The 18516-nt window shown below is 33.6% G+C and overlaps 1 pseudogene; it reads left to right on the top strand.

The window, feature by feature from the left end:
* Positions 1-645: 645 nt before the first annotated feature.
* On the top strand, positions 646-2359 carry LOC150016242 (large ribosomal subunit protein P1 pseudogene; annotated as a pseudogene).
* The last annotated feature ends 16157 nt before the right edge of the window (positions 2360-18516 follow it).

The raw sequence follows: 18516 nt of genomic DNA, 5'->3' as shown, positions 1-18516 counted from the left end.
ATATAAAATAATATTGCATCTAATAATTTTTGAATATAATATTTTCAGTTATTACTTTAACATAGTATCTTTGAAATATTATCAAATATTAGTTTATAACATAATGGATCACTGAGAAATGCTCCTTTGATAAATATATCTAGAAAGAAAACATAGAAGTTGCATATTTAATGTTAAATAAAATTTTATGAGACAATTTTAATATAACTTATTTTACTGAATATATTTTATTAGAAGTTTATCTGAATGCATAGGTAAACATCTTTTTTTAATGGAACACCTACATGTGTCAAATTTTGGGGACAAATGGAGAAGAGGTATCTTCACTAATTATTCCAAGATTTTAACAAAGTATCAATAGTTTTGGAAATGTTATAATGCTGTTTTTCATCTCTTGTTGGAAAAAAGTATAAGCGCTTTATGTCATGATTACCAATCTATTTTAGTAATTAAATAAAATCTAAGTCTTTAGGTAGAGATGAATTTTCATTCTGCTTTATTTATCAAAAGGCATTAAAATTAGGTTGTAATAGTCTAGGGAATAATAAAAATGAACACAGTAAATGTTTTGGTAGAAATGTATGTATTGATTTAGTCTAACGAAAAAGTTGCAATTGATAACATTTATGAAAGGGTGGTGGTAGAATGCAACATCAGCAGGTAATTTTTTTCAGTCGTAACATTTATGAAGGAGTGGTAGTGGAAATGCAACATCAGCAGGTAATTTTTTTCAGTCATTCTTACAAATGATTTCAAAAACATTAGGTTACTTATAAAATTTGGCAGGAAAAATTTGCACTAGCTCCTCCCGTCTTAGCCATGGTGAGTTGTTTTGGAATAGGTCTTAATATTTATTTTTTTCATTGCAATGTTAAGTGATTATTGCACAATTTCAAAATAGCCAAGATATAACTGCATAACAGGAACTCAAATATGTTGAAACTTTTTAAGAAGGTTGTACATTCTTCATAGTAGGAAAATGGGTTAGCAAGTCGTTCTTTCAAATCAGAGATTTATTTTGACATCATGTATTTAAAAGCTATAACTCAGGGACTCTGCTCATTTTGTTTTCTTCATTATCAGCAATAACCTTAAAAATCCTTAACCTTTCATAATATAGGTTCAATATTAGCTGTCAGATAATATGCTTCACAGGTTAATTTTTTTATTGGATTTTTGCACTTTGGTCAGCAGTCATGACATTATAACTCTTTAATTTCTTCAATGAAGCACAATGTCAGAAGGAAGTTATTGTCTGGTTTTGCATTTTGTAACAACATGACTGATACAGTAAAGTTTAATATATTATACTAGGACCATACTTTTGCACATAAGAGCTATTGAATGCATATTATTTAGAATGCAGGGTTCATTCTGCACAGTTTTCTTTTATCACGAATTTTGTATGTCTATCATCAGATTTTCCCCCTTCTATTTTATTATAAAGGAGAAAATAATCTTGATATAAGTAATACATAAGAAAATACTACCTTAAATTTAAGGTAATTTAGGGACAAATAAGTAAATATAATTTTTCAACACAATTGAATTTATAAACCTGTTTCTATGTTCATGTGTGAACATCAAGTACTTTGATACTGTGATAACGTCGAAAAGCATTGCCCGGAAGGAAATGGTTTTCCTTCTCACTGTCATCTTCATTGACAAAATATTAATCTTTATAAAGGGCACAATTTAAAGTCACCAGTTACTTTATCATGAAAATAACATAGAAGTGAGTTTAATTATATTCAGATGTCAGTAGTGTTACAATATTAACAAGAATTTCTTAGGTTCACTTCAGTGTATGGTATAGTTATGTAGAATATTTTTTCAAGAATAGAAAAATAAATATGGCACTTCCATTTTTGGCAATGTAAAGCAAAAGGAACTTAAAGGTTTTATTTGTACAATATAGACTATTATTGCGGCTTTACCCGGCTGCTGCTAAGGTGCTCTGTCCCAGAAACTCACTTCCTCAGGCCACTAGCAGCATGCTGCGCAGCGCTCACCCAGCACTGGCCCGCACAATAGTCTCCATCTTGGGCTGAACTCCCCTGCATCTACTGAGCCCTTATCCTGCAGGATGATGGGGTGACAGTGATGGAAGACAAGATCAATGGCCTCATTAAAGCAGCCGGTATAAATGTGAACCTTTCTGGCCAAGCTTGCTTGCAAAGTTTCTGGCCAATGTCAACATGGGGAGCCTCATCTGCAATGTAGGGGCTGATGGACCTGCCCTGGGAGGAGGTCCTGCAGCCTCTGCCCTGCTGCCCCAGCTGGGGAAAAGCACGGGGAAGCAGAGAAAGGAGAATCTGTGGAGTGTGATGATGACATGGGCCTTGGTCTTTTTGATTAAACATCTTTTGTAACACACTCAATAAAAAGCTGAATTCTGAAAAATAAAAATATCACATGATTTGAAACAGTGTCTTTAAAAGAGATGGTGTTTAAAAGCTTTTATATAATTTGACATTGTTTCAATATTTTAAATGTATCTTACTAAATTTTGTTCTGCAAAGGATTGGACATTAAAAACAAAACAAAACAAAACAAAACAAAACAGACAAACAAAAATACGGTCTTGTACCGCAGCTGATTTGAGAAATAGTGACCTGAGAGCTTTATTTTTAACAGGCCATTCACTGCTCAGAGACAGTAAAAAATGTTGGGTTTACAAAAATTGGGAGATCATGTATGATATTTTTGCAAAGGTACTGTGTGCAGATAAACAACACTATAACAACAAAAAGCAAGTAATGAAAAATAAACAATATTAACAACAAACCTGCTCTGCAGAGGGGGATTGTGTGGCTACATCAGGTCTGAATGAATGAAAAACGTCTCCCATGAGAATCTCTAACACTTCTTTTCTACTACTAGTTTGAGGCCCCAAGTCATATTACCTATGTGGTCCTAAAAAAAAAAAGTAAGTATAAAATATTTCTGATATGTGGTTTTCCAGACATTACCTTCTCTTAAAAAAATGCAAGGACCTAAGCTTGCTTTATTCTAATTAGCTCTCCTCCAACTTATATGCTATTATTGTTCAAGTTAATAATGCTTTCAAACTTATAACCTTTTAAGGGACATAAATTAAATATCTAGGTAACCATTAAAGTAATAGAAATTAAAAACAGAGGTGTGAAATGAGTAGGAGGAAATATAATAAGAAACATAGACAAAAAGTTTACATAAATAATCCTAAATATTTAATATGGATATCAAAACATGTTAATAGACTAAATTATTCAATAAAATACACAATTACCAAGTGGAAATAAAATGAAAATATGGCTATATGTTATTTATAAGAGATACAACTGAAATATAAAGACAAAGAAAGGTTCAAAGTAAAAGGTCAGAAAGAATGCTTTACCAGGAATATTTAAAACAAACCAAAGTACATATAGCTGTATTAAAAAACACTGAAATAGACGATAAGATACAAAGATCCTTAGAAATAAAATGGATGACTATATTCTTGACTTCTGTCTCTGAGCAATGTATATGGCTCGTTAACCTAAGTTCTAGGACATATAAAGACTTAACACAAACCTGTAGTAAGATAGTTTGGTATTTGGGCAGAGATGAACAACTGAACGAATGAATCAGATTAGAGAGCCCAGAAATGAACATGTGTGTATATTAAGATTTGATGTAGAACAGAGTTGGCACTGGAAAAGGATGACATAGTAAATAAAAGCACATGAGATCCGTAGTTCACAGCATGCACAAAAGTCAGTTCTAGGTAGATAAAAACAACTTTGAAAAATAGCACTTCAAACTTGTAGCATCAATCATAGGGACTATTTTCATGCACTTAGAAGTAGAGGGTGATTTCTTAATAGTAAAAAAGCCTAAAACATAAAGTAAAAATGTTTTGTCTACACTAAAATTAAAAAGTTGTGTTTATTAAGAAAGGTGAAAAGATGAGTAAATGAGATAACTGTCATGTCTGTATATGTATATACAGTATCATATATATATATATATTCCCATGAATTTAAAAGAAATGGATAGCCCAAGAATCTAGTAAAAAGGTGTAAAAAAGTTATGAACAGTTATTTCTTAGAAGAGAAAAACAAATTTTAATAAACATATGAAAGATGTTTAAGCTCATTAGTTATCAAGAAAATATCAGTTAAAGACCCAATGATACAAATTTACGAGACATAAATTTAAAGGTCTCATCAGATCATATATTCTCAGACATGAGGAACAATGGGAAGCCTAACACACTGCTGTGGGAATTAAATTGGTGTATTTCAGAAAACAATTTGCCTTTCCAAGTAAAGTTCAAAATGTTTGTATATTTTGATATATGACCCAGCAGCAGATCTCCTGGAGTCACTTTCATACTGAGAGAGGAGACTCAGATAAGAATGTAACCCTCAAGTTCATTAGCAGTGCATAAATAAATTTTTAAAATAATTTATTTATTTGTTGTTTATTTATTTTTAGACACCCCTGGCTGGTTTGGCTCAGTGGATTGAGCGTCGGCCTGCGAGCTAAGTGTCGCTCGTTCGATCTTCCAGTCAGGGCACATCAGAGAAGGAAAACTCTGACTCCAAAAAACCTCCGCTGCCTTGCGGCATACCTCTTCAGGGGAAAGGCTAAGGGAGTAAACCCCGACAGAAAATCCGGAGCCGGAGTCCCTAAGGCGGTTTGACGTTGTAGTCAACACCGGCAACTCCTGCGGCGCACCTGAAGCCTAGCTGTATTGACTCTGTCTTTCCCTTGGACCCTTCAGCTGCGAAGAGAGGGGGGGTCTGCTGCTTGGGCAACAGCAGACCCTCCATATCACCCTGCCCAGGCTCTGTAGCTTCAGCTTTACTGGAGAGGACACTCCAGCGTCATCGCAAGATGTCGATTCAACACGGGAGGAGACAGATACCGTGTCACTCCCGAGTCGGACTGCACAGCCATTCTCGGCGGTGCAGATAGACTCTTAAGAAGCTACACCATCGTCTCTTGAGACGGACGGCTGCCGACGACGACGACAATGCCTTATTGGAATATTCGGTACATTAAATGAGCCAATCAATCAAATTTAAACTGAAATGGCAAAATAAAGATACAGGGCTTAGTTGGATCCTAGTTGTCATAGAAAATATGCCTTCATTAAACAATAATCGGGGTTCTATTTTCTGTTGATAGGGAAATATCCTGAATTATCAGTGGTACCCAATGAATCAGAAACAGATCTCAAAAATATGTTTGACAACCTGTTATTTTGTCTGGTAAATATACAGATAGATAACGAGTTTCCCTCATTACAATACCGACAAAAGGTTGGGCTATGACTATTTGAAAGATAGAATAAACATATAAAATTATAATGTCTAGATAATAAATAGTTTAGAACAATAGCATAAGAAAGATCACAAAAAGTAGGTCAAGAATATTTAATTTCAGACCAGGCAAACTGACCAAGTGACAAGCTCACTGTGCAATGCACATTGCCATGAGCTCTCTGTGATTATTTCTAAATGCATGTCTAGTTTGACTGTATTGCCTAATCTTTTTAAAAGACTACTAAGGCATTAACAACCATTTGAACCAAAATGACTAGATAGGTATGTGTGAAGAATCAGAATTATGAATGGGACATTTAGACGTAGTTTGACAAAATATGCCATCAAAACTTGATGAAAAGGAAAACTCCCTTTCACATTTTATATGTAACTGTAAGTGGAAATGGTCTCATAGATTTTTCACTTATGACTCTTGTTTATCTTTAAACAATTGCAGGGATTCTATTAGGTTAAAAAATGCAATTAACAGCATAAATTTTTCTCAAATTAATAAAAAAATTGCTGGTAAAAATGTAAAAGTGTTAGATCTCTTCATCTCACATAATCATTATCTTTGGCATTTCTTATGCTTTTAATTTTCAAATGTTCTCAATTTTAAGTTTGTCATAAGTCTTCAATGTCAAAGGGACAATATGACACAAAGGAAGGTATCACCCATAGCTCATGATTTCCATGTATTATTCTGTTTCAGACAATAAACCAAATTCATAGCTTGGTCCTTTATAGAAATTATTTTCTTTTTTTAAATAATAAGATTTCAATTTGTATCCCACAACTGAACTTGAGATTAATTGGAACTTTACATTCTAGACTATAGTATCACTTTGGATTATCTATAATATTTGGAAGGTTTGTTATCATCCAATCATTTTATTTGTTAACTTTATGATGGGCATTTTCACAAAACAAAAGCTTGTCTGCCAGATAAGTCGCCAAAATTGTAACCTTTTATTCTCATATTAGGCCTATAACATAGGCACAATTTTATATCCTTTTCACTGATAGAAAAATGAATTTAGAGCAGTTAAATGACCTGCACAAATCACACACTTAGCTAGTGATCTGGAACCTATTCTACAACACCAAAACCATTCTCTTAAAGTATTGTATTGCAATACTTCTTTTCCAGGAATTTTTCTAAATATTCATCTTTAATTGTCTTTCTTCTTGTACACCTATTTCTACCATTTTTTACCCATTTTACAAGAGTTCCATTTAGCAGACCAATTTCCATAATCCCATAACAGTACTAGTTGTGCCATTCTTAACCAGTGCTGAAGGGCGACAGAACAATAATTGGAGGCTTGGGACCATTGAACTCAATTCATTTTTCTAATATATAGAGACAGTTTTATTGTCAAAATGTGTTGCTTTATCTGCATTTGTCTGTTATCAAAAATGTTAATATGAATATTCATCATGGTTTTATCTATTAAGATATATGTATGTAAATACAGTTACATATATCTATCTATACTGGAAATTATAGCAATACCATAGAAAATTGTATCCAGGAAGAAATAGTGCAATGAAACATATGGCTGTAAAAAATTACTGAATTCAAAAAGTTACTAGTTTGTTTTCCTTAAGTTCTGCAATTAAAGATAAACAAAAGTGGACATACATAAATATATCAAAATTTATGAATGTTTTGTTGCTTGAACTAATTATATATTTTCAGATGCATCCCATTCCAAAGATTGTCTGCTAAAAAGCAGCACTGTAATGTACTTTCTGACTCCTATAAAGTGTAGTTTTAAAATTAGGGTCACAAGAAGGTGAAGACAGGCAGTAATACACTTGTTGACCCTTCACAGGAATTCCAGATAAAACCCCAGAAGTTGAGTCAGAGATAATCACAAGATCTGGAATTTACAATAACAAACTCTCCATATATCTACCTGTCAGACTTCTTCCTCTTAGGGAGCGACAAAAGGTCACTAAAATAGCTTTTTTCCTTGAAAATGGTTTTGCCTTTTTTTAAGGGGTACTGAGAAGTTATAGTTTAAATTAAATGGGGCCATTAAGATTCTTTTTTCATCAAAACTGTTTATTCTTAAAGACCTAAAACTAAGAAACATTTTTTTAAAGAAACATTGTAGCAAAATTTGATAGTCATAACAAGAACAACAAAAAGGAAAACAAAATATCGCTCACTCATGCAAAGATTAAATGCTAGCAAATTCACAAGATGAAGCACATGAGAAAATTTTAATTTAAATGAAATGAAAGCAAAATTCGCACAATCTTATCAATCTTAATATAGCCATATGTTACGGTAGGTAGTGTGTTATTAAAATAAAGGCATCACACACTCAATCCTACTTTTTCTTGTAGTAAGTAGAAGAAATCGTGAAAATACTGTAGTCATTATTATAATTCCCTAGCAATAATACTGTTGATCACATTCTGCTTTCTTAGAACTCCATAGGCAATAGAGAACAACAAAAGTTACGTTCTTTAAAATTTTTTCAGTTATATAACATTAACATCATGATTTCACTTATATTTACTGATATGAGAACAACTGAAGTTAAATATCAACAAAGAAAATCCGTGCTTTTATTTCCCATCTCTCTCCTCCCTGGGTTTTGGTTTAAAAGCAAATATTACAGAACATTCAAAGCATTGTCATGAATTACAGCATACACGTGTCTTAAAATGAATATACCCAGTATGTTTGAACTTTATAATATACCATAGTGATGTTTAGTGTTTCTATAGCATTTCTAAAACAATATAGATTCCCTTTAGCTTCTAATTTACTGTATCTCAAAATTTTTAAAAATCTGAGTTGTTTAGTAGGAAAAGATTCTGACTTTTTTCATATGAGTATGTGAGTTGAAATCAGGTGTAAGCTTTTGATTAACAATTTTATATTTATTTTTGTGGTTAAAACACCACAACAAATTATTACCAAAGAACATTATATATCTACCTTAAGTGACATTTTTTAAGAGAAAAATACAATAATATTTTATTTTCCTACCTTATATGACTGGGACCAGAGCCAATATTTTTAGAGGCAATAAACATTTTCAAAAGCCAACAACAGGCACATGTCACTTACCTAAAAAAATATTATCTACCTGGGGTCCTTTCTGCATGGCCTTGCAACTTGGGAATAGGGAAGACACTAACAGTTAATTGAAATGCTATCTCATAACTATTTCTCATTTTTACAGATGATGCTGAGGATGTGGGCTATGACTGTGTTGCTTACTTTGATCCTCATCACCTAAGTAGTAGGTGCTCAGTACATATTTGATGAATACATGAATTTTTTTGAGACATGGTTGGTAAATTTGGATTTAAACTGAAGTTATTTGACTCCAGGCTAGGGACTTTTTCCCTTTTATCTCAAAATAAAAAGTCATCAAGCGCAGTCAAATAGAAGAGACTGATGTTCATAACACAGGACTGTAGATACAATAAACCTGATAAAATAGAAATTAAAAAAATAAAACACCATTAAGTTGAGTTTCTCCATTATTTACAAAGTCTTTTTTTAGTATTAATAGTTAAAATGTTACAGAATGAATATTTTTAAATTAATGAGACAAACTTTTCAAATCCTCTGACTAATCAATGTATATGAAATAATTAGAAATGCCAGTTGTAACTTAGGCTTATCTGACTATTTGAGACAATTAGCCTTGTTTATCTTAGGATCATTTTCCCCAATTATGCCTTGCTTCTCTCAAAAACACAGAGACTTGATTGGCATTGACGCTATAGTATGTGTCAACCAAATATCAAGTTTAGAGAGCATTGCTTCCTGGCTTACAACATGTGTATTCTCTTTGGTTGGTTTATAAATCATCAGGTTATATGATAAAAAATAAACAGCAAGATGACTTCATCTATTTCCTCAGTTTTTACTTATAAGTTAAGTACATACTATCTCCAAGCTAATTGAAATTTCTTATCCAGATTCTTATGCTTCTTTTAGGAAGTCTGAATTAATAAGAAATCAAACCATATCACTTTTGCTTTATCTCACTTTTATTTGGAATCAAGTTTGTTTGGGGATCATTTTTATGGTCTGATATTGGTTTGTGAGGCATCCTTAGTTATTCATTGTATTTGATAAAAGGCACTCTCTGCTTTTTACCTTTTGTTTTTAGTAATTTTTATGTGGAATTCAGATGAGAAAGAATGCAGTATTGCTTTGACTGTCTGCCACAATACAAAAATGCAGTAAAATGTACAGCTGGTGATAGTCTATTTAGAATTTTTTAATGAAATGTAAAGGAAAAGACCAGGTGCTTAATTTTTACTTGCTGCATTTCATTTTAAAAATTCATGGTATCTTTTTGAATAATTTTTACTCATGCAGATGTTCTGAATATTGCAGACAGACGCTTATTTTATTTCCGTGGTTCCCTTTTCCCACTGAGCTTTTGCACAAAGAAGGTGGGCTGAATGGCTAAATTATTTGTAACTCAGAAATCCAAGCATAATTTTTTCTTAGGTAACTGCCCAGTGACTCATGGCAGGACTTCAGTGATGTGCACCTTAATTTTTCTAGTTAAGAGCTGGAGAATAATGGTTGTTTAACACAATGGGAAAGAACTTTAGGCTATTTAAGAAGAAACACATGTGAGTAGGAATGTGTTGACTCATAAAATAATAGACAACCTCGTTTATATTATTTGTTAGAAGATGAATCATTGCTGTCAAACCCGTTTTTGACAAATTTCAGAATTTTTAAATTCTCAAATATCAAAAGTCCTTCTTTTTTTTAGTTTAATACATGTTATGAAAAATTCAGGCTGAGTCATTTAGAATTAAGTGAATAGAAGTTATGATAATGATTTAGGCTTTGTCCTCCTCCCCCAAATCACCAGTATATAAAAAGCTCATGTTCTACTCTTTAAATAAAATATGGGTCCACAGCTGGGTAACTTAGAGTCATAGTCCTGATACCCATGGATAACCAACATGCTTAAGTAATAACTTGCCAGCTTACTTATTGAATGAATATGCAAAGGACATCAGATATGTTTTGTGAGTGATTATCATTATCAGTAATGATGAGGATGAATACATTGTGAGTTAGATTACTTCCTGTATTTAATAATCTTCATTTTTCACAGCTATATCATTATGGAAAGAAAAATTACTAATGGATATCTATTTGCCAAGTCATCATTTAGTATTAAATTATATATATATGATCCTTTTAAAAAAATTATTTTTCATTGATGTTTATTCTCTCCACTTTGACCCTACTAACAGGAAGAACATATCTGCCTGGGAAAGAGGAATCCCCAAATCTAGGCCTTGTTCTACCTCTGTTTCCCATTAATTGATTCAAAGAGATGTAAAAAAAAAAAACAAAACCTCCTCAAAAAAGCAAGTCCATTGTCTTGAATGACTATGTATTCTTGCTATTCATAAATTTAATTCTGTTTTCCTGATTTAACCAAAATAAGGCAGTTTTCCTGTTAAGGTTAATTTGGGATATTTAAAATAATCCCATCCTCTAAAAAACAAGGTTGAAATATTTTATCCTGGATATCAGTGACAGTCATTTGTTTTTTACTATATTTAGATTATCGCAGTATTCTTCTTAAGTCACAAGTTAATCAAGATTGTGATCTCATTTTGCTATAATGTAAGGTTGCTGGGAAAGAAAAGATTAAAAACCAAAACCAAACCAAAACAATAGAAAACACAAATAAACACAAACATGTGTCTACTGTTTCTGGTCCTAGCTAACATTTTGTGGCTAAAAGCAACTCCATGTAATCTATCCTCTGATTATTTTTTCCCTTGATTGTAAATTGTACCCCAAACATTAGTGGGCATATAACAAAAGTTTACGCTAATAAAAATAGTTTGTGTAAGTGTGTGGGAAGTATAGAATAGAATTAATTCTGTACCCTTGGAAAAATTTGACATCTGCACCAAACACATGTTTTCATCACTTTTAATATAGCCCCTGGTTTGATAATATACCTGCAGGTTTTTCAGTCTTGTGATGAGAAAAATCTTTTGTTGTTTTCCATCATCGTTTCTTTCATCTCTCAATGGTAGTGCTGTCTTGCAGGGTAGAAAGTGAAGTGGTCCAAGATGAACAGTTGAGCAGAGCATTGTGTTGTCTTGATGACAATGGTAGGCACTACATCACTTGCTGAAGAACCAATTAATAAAGACCAGCAGGGATGAAGAAATAGTGCAGGCTATGTAACCATACACATTCACAGACATACAGAGGATCTAAATAAAGGACCAAAAGGAGTAAAAAGTAAAACCAACATATTATATCATTGAAATTTTCAAATTTTATTTTTTTCCTTGATAATGGACATATGAGAGCACATATTAAAAATGGTAAGTGCTCAAAATTTCATTTGTAAAAAATCAATTATAAAAATATAATTCCCCAAATTGTCAAATATTTCACTTATTATATCAATACTTTAGCAGGAAATCAATATTGCTAATGTTTGTGTGTCAGGAAAGCAGGAGTGGAACAGTAAGTTATGTGGAATAAATGGTCTGTAAGAAGTAAAGATATTTGCCTTCTTGCTATATTTCTCTCTGAAAATGAACAAAATAACAAAAAATGTTTTTGCTCATACTTAATGTGACTGAATTGCTTTTTATTTTAACACAGAAGTTGGGGGTAGAATTTTTTCTTAATTGAATTAAGCAACAAGGGTGTGTGTGTGTGTGTGTGTGTGTGTGTGCGCACGCGCGCTTAGCTGTTTGACACAACGATCAGGTTTGAATTTAATGGGCTTCCAAACTGAATCAAGCACTAAAATTTTTAATTGAATTAATTGGGGTCAAATTAGTTCATAACACCATGCAGGATTCAAATGTACAACTCAGTAAACATCATCTGCATTCTGCATGATGCTCTCATTGCTCAAAGCAAAGTATCTTTCCATCTGCATTTGTGCTCCCTTTGCTCACCTCCATCTACCCCTAGACCCTTTCTCTCTGGCCATCACCACACTGTTGTCTGTGTCTATGTGTTATATATATATATATATATATATATATATATATATATATATAACACACACATATATATATATATATACATATATATATGTTTGGGGGTTAATTCTGTCTTCTTCTTTCATCCTGTCTCAAACCTACCTCCCGTCTTATAGCTGTCAATCTGTTCCATCTGTCTATGCCTCAGTTTCTATTTGTTCATCAGTTTATTTTGTTCATTAGATCCCACATATAAGTGAGATCATATAGTATTTGCCTTTCTCTGATTGACTTATTTCACTTAACAAAATAATCTCTAGATTCATCCATGCTGTTGCCAAAGATAAGATTCCTTCTTTTTATGGCTGAGTAGTATTTCTTTGTGTAAATGTACCATAGCTCTTTTAAAAAAAATTTTAAATTTTATTCCCATTACCATTTAGCCCCCTTATACCTCCTCACCGCCCACAATCACCACACTGTTGTCCATGTCCGTGAGTCCTTTGTCCTTTTTGCTTGATCCCTCTGCCCTCTCACTTCCCTCTGCCCTAACTGTCAGCCTGCTCTCTATGAGTCTGTCTCTATTTTGCTTGTTAATTCAGTCTGTTCATTAGAATCCACAGATGAATGAAATCATATGTAGTTGTCTTTCCTGACTGGCTTATTTCACTTAGCATAATGTTCTCCAGGTCCATCCATACTGTGGCAAAAGGTAATTATTTTCTTCTTTTTTGGGGCCAAGTAGTATTACATTGTGTAAATGTCCCATAGTTGTTTTATCCATTCATTTACTGATGGACACTTGAGCTGCTTTCATATCTCGGTGATTGTAAATAATGCTGAAATGAACATGAGTTGCTTATGTTCTTTCATATTAGTGTTCTGGGTTTCTTTAAATATATTCCGAATAGTGGGATCATTGGGTCTAAAGGCAGTTTCATTTGTAGTTTTTTGAGGAGACTCCATACTGTTTTCCAAAGTGGCTCCATCAGTCTGCATTCTTCCAACAGTCACTAGGGTTCCCAAATCTACACAACATCATCAGCACTTGTTTGTTGATTTATTGATGATGGCCATTCTGACAGGCATGAGGTGATATCTCATTGTGGTTTTAATTTTAATCTCTGATAATTAGTGATGTTGAGCATTTTTTCATATGTCTACTGGACATTTGTATGCCTTCTTTGGAGAAGTGTTTACTCAGCTCCTTTGCCCATTTTTAATTGGGTTGTTTTCTTGTAGTTGAGATGTATAAGTTCTGTATATATTTTATAAATTAACCCCTTATCAGATATATTATTAGCAAATATCCCATTCAGTAGGTTCCTTTTTCATTTTGTTGATGGTTTCTTTTGCTGTCAAGCACTATAATTTTTAAAGATAGGAAACTGAGATCGAGTAAAGCTAGCTTAGCTGACACCTTTACTTTTGATATGTTCTCTTGTACTGTACCCCACCTTAGTGAGTGAATGAGGTTGAATTGTGATTCAATTGGCAGATTTTTATTTTCTCACATTTCTGACTTCATGAAAGTGATGATATCTCTGTACCTTCACTTCAAACATTGAGACTAAACTATTGTGTCTTCCACCAACTCCTTCCTAAGCATAAATAATTTAAGACCTGTAAATCACTTTGTGTCATTCAGGGAAATATATGATGTAAATACAAGTTAATTGTGACAAAAAACCCCCACAAAAGTAGAAGTAAATTTGCTTCAAAAAGTATTGATATTTAAGGAACATAATGACTAGCTTTGTCAAGCTGAATTGCCAATGTTTTGGAAAAAGTTTTATTGTTCCAGAGGCAACAAGAGCAGGTGAGCTCTTGATTAAGGAAGTACAGTGAAAAGGAAACAATGACGTCTTTACTATCCTAAAGGTGCAGGAGCAATAATGGAGAGAGAAAGCAAACACAGCCAGGATTACTCTAATGATATTTAACTTTGATTATCCTATTGTGATATATTAAAACTAAAAATATAAGAAAATCAATTTGTGGGTTTTAGACTTTTCCATTGGCTCTATAAAACCAGAGAGTTTTTAGGAATGGATCATTGTACCCTTTTATCCTCTTAGGAGTCAATAGGTTATTTGTATATTAAGGTTATGGAGTAGAGAACTCTTAGAGATTAGCTTTAAGAAAATGAACAAAAGTCAAGGGCCTCTTAGTTGTTAATTGGTTTCTGTCTTTGAAATGCCTATTAGATATTAAGAATAACAACAAATGAAAGACCTTTTAAAAAGAAATTTTTTTTTACCCACTAAGTAATGAATAGAGAAGTATACTTCACAGTAAGCAAGAAAATTCAAGATATTTGCTAGTTTTGCTCCAGATCTTTTTTGTAAGATTGGTCTATACAAAACAACAACAACAACAACAACAAAAACTAAAATAAACACCTGAAATGCTGCCTCAGTAATAGGACTATATTGTATAAAAAAAAAATAGCTTAAGGAAAAAAAAAAGTAAAGAGAGAGAGAGAGAGATAAAAAAAAGAAGGTGGTAGGTAAGAAGGAAGAAAGGAAAGGGGAAGGAGGAGAAAGAAAAAAACAAAAATCTGCTTTGCTTTAGCATTATTCAGAGGGGAAGGGATAGCATTTACCTCAAAAGTTTTTTATAGCATTGTTTATGAAAGTTTTTAACAGGGAATTGTTACTAAAATGAAGTAGGGAGAGCAAAACTCTATGAAAAAAATATGAAAAATTTATTTGTAGTGCATGCAAATATGGAGAGAAATATATGTTGTTATTTTCTTACTAGCTGATGTATTTTGTCCTCCACATGGAGGAATGGATGAGAAGGGGAGGGGGCTAAATTTAGTTCAATTTGGTAGTTTCTGTCTTATCTGGATAAATGTTCAATCTTTCACTTCTTGTTCCTTTTTAAATTCTCCCTAAGATGGCATCTGGGTATATGTTCTCAAAGAAAACTGAGCTGATGATGTCCTCCAGCTCTTCTGTGAAATTCTCTCTGCAAATGTACATTTCTGTCTGGAGGCTGCTTGCCCAGCTGGCTGTCTTGGCTAAACTGGTGGCCCATGGGTCTGCAGGTGTGGCCCTCATCACAGCTTCACGCAGTCCCCTCTGAGTCTCCACCTGGCCTCACTCTGCACAGCTGAGTCCCATGATGAAGTTCATTGGGAACTTGCTGGCTTTCAACTTAGCTGCTTTCTGAACTCCCTGTACTCTAGAGACTTCTGGGTCCCATCTATAGCATATAGGAAACAAATAGTTCAGGAGAGCTAAGGTACAACTCCTATGCCAAATTACTGTGCAATCACCACCAAACTGACACTTCGTGGCCACTTCATTGGTATGCTTGAACAGGGGCACCTGTGAACCAATTTCCTCCCAGAGGCCTTCAGACTAGATATTTTCCTCAATTTATCTAATATACCATCCTCTACCCAGGTTGAATTTAGAGAAGGGAATTCACTTTTCTCATCCCAGCCTCCCTCTTTTTCTTCTCATAACCCTCTAGGGCTGAAAGAGGTAAGATTTTTAAAATATATATTTTTTCTTACTTTGTAGCTGGGACTTCTCTTCCTGGTCTCCTGTTTTCGAACTTCAGTCTTGTTGCTAAGTATTCATGAATGGGGATGGAACAAAGGAAAAGAACAGCCTAAATGTATGACAAACTAAGTTTTGGAAATATTTCCAAAGTTATCTGACCCAGTGCAAAAAGAGCAGAGCTATCAAGAAATTGGAGGTTGTAGAGCCTGGAAGGGTGGGGTAGGAAAGGGCTTTAGAATCAGTCAGGAATGGGCTTAAGGAAGAAGTCAGCTGGTAAGAAATTCTAGTGAGAGGGCTGGCAGAAAAATATTTGAGTTGCTTTTGTGCTGTTCTCCATTCTGTGTACATTTGTAATACAATTTTATCACATGCAATAGCTATGATGAAGCACCGCCTTATGCACTGTATAGAGTAGGGTGAGAATGGAGAGCTACTTCAGGAATCAAACGAGAAGGAAAGTTCTGGAGAATAAAATCGAGGACAAAAGTTCAGAGTGAGTGATCATTAAGTAGAATAAAACTATTTAGCTTTCTCCTTCCACTACTATCTCATATGAAATACCCAGAAATGAAAAAGTGAACAAGAAAGCCATTAGTGTTAAAATTACATTTTTTTTCCTTAGGTTACCTCTAAAATCAAAATACATAATATAGTGAGAAGCAATTAAAGCGCACTTAATTACAGGCAGACCTCAGAGATATTATATGTTGGGTTCCAGATCACAACAATAAAGCAAATATGGCAATAAAATGAGTTGTGGGTCTTGCCTTCAATCTGCAAACAAACAACAAATAAAGAAAAACAAAAACAACAACAAAAAACTTTGAAGTTCAATAAAGTAGAGTGTATAAAAACAAGTTAGGCCCATACATAGAATTTTCATAAGAGTAGAATTTGGATTAGGATATATACATCTTTTACTCTACTTTAAAAAGATCTGTTTGCCTTACCTGAACATACTTTAAAAGTCAGCATTAACCATAAATAATCAGAAAAATACAGTACTTGCCAGTCATCTGATATAAGGAGAAATTATTTTTAGGTCTCCTGATATTCTGCCTGTATCTTAAAATAAGATTTTTAAGAGCCTACAAATTTTCCCAAATGTATTTTGATATCATTGGGAAGACACTTGGCTGGTGTTCGTCTGTATCATTTATTATGTCATTTATTTTTCTTTCTCTGCCTGCACTCTGGGCTTTGTAGGAGTAAGTTCTGTTATATAGTTATTTCCAAATTGTGCTTTCTTTACTGTATTATTTTTGGAGCTTATCGATCCCAGAATTTTTACCTATTCATTTTTAGATACCTAGAACCATTTTCATTCATCGATTTTTGTTCTTGCCCTTCGGTGGACCTTCTCTATGACTTCTGAAATCCTGCATGTTCAAGAAAAAAAGCAAGTCACTAATTTATTGGGTTTTGCAAAATATAAGGAAGATCACCTTTTTTCTGTCTTTTAATTCAATATAATGACTTATCTACTTGCTTGACCACTGTACTTTATGCAATAAACTAGTCATGTGCAAAATGACATTTTAGAAGTGAGTTTGAAAGATCTGTATTTCATTAGAACCCCATAATGTGAGTGACTCTTTGGATACTACAGCGTGGCAGGGAGCCTGTTTTATAATGGTATATTTGAAAGATATATTTATTGTTCCCCCACAAGAAAAAGCCAAGAAGAGAAGGAAAAATAAGTTAAACCTTAGTCTTGGGGCAGAATCCCTGGGGTACATTTGAGGCCATCAAAAATCTGACCCCTCTTCCCAAACGAAAGCAAAACTTCCAGGAGTTCTTAGTCAGCTTATAAACAGAGAGGAGAACATACAGAAGTAATGAAATTTCCAACTGTGGAGAAAAGCACTCATTTATTTTTTTTAAATCAGGGAATGATTGATGTGGCTGCAATTTGATGTCTGCTTTTAAAGAAATTCATTATGGCACTGTTCCCCCCACCCCTGCCTCCAGCTATTTTACAGCAAAGCAATGCTAGTCTTTTTCAGAATTCCAAGGCTGGATTAAAAGAATGTTGGTTTATGTTTTCTGCTCTTCCTAGTCTGAGCTTCCTAGTAATCTCACATTCGTTACAGTAATACAAATTGCCAAAAAGTTGTGTTTATTTTTTACATCTAAACTTCCAGTTGCTTTTGAGGTACCTGGTTATGTCTTGGGCAAACTCTTCTTTTAGGCAAACATATACAACATGGTTGGTTCAGTGTTAGCTGAACTCTGACAATGTCTGAATATTAATCAAAATATGAATTACAAAGAGAGGTTTATTTTGTGTGCGGTGAGACTGAATCTATAAAAAGTATGACTAAAGAATTTCTGTGCTGGAGATAACACTGGTTTAGAACTCACACTGCCTTTTCTTGAATTAAAATGTTTTTTATTTGCTTTCTCAAGGCAAGTTTGAGAGCTTACAATTTCCTTCTAGAATATTCACATTAAGATCTTTCTAAACTACACATTGACACAGAGAGACACCAGAAAGGCAGAAGTTGGCACCCATTTTCTATTTCATATTTTACGTGTCTTTAGGAAGATCCTACACATATGAGTGTGGGTTTTATCAGAGCTGAGGGAGAGGAGGCTTCCTCTCATGCTTTGTTTCTTCTTGAAAAGCTCCCTGAGGAATTATAATAGGAAGGGTCTTCAACAAGATTAATGGACGACGACAAATATATATGTGTAAAGTAGCCAAGTCACGCCTGGCATTTTAGGCA

Source organism: Furipterus horrens, unplaced genomic scaffold, assembly GCF_987537825.1.
Source record: "Furipterus horrens unplaced genomic scaffold, mFurHor1.1.pri manual_scaffold_3, whole genome shotgun sequence".
NCBI classification, from domain to species: Eukaryota; Metazoa; Chordata; class Mammalia; order Chiroptera; family Furipteridae; genus Furipterus; species Furipterus horrens.
This window is presented reverse-complemented; position numbering and strand designations above follow the sequence as displayed.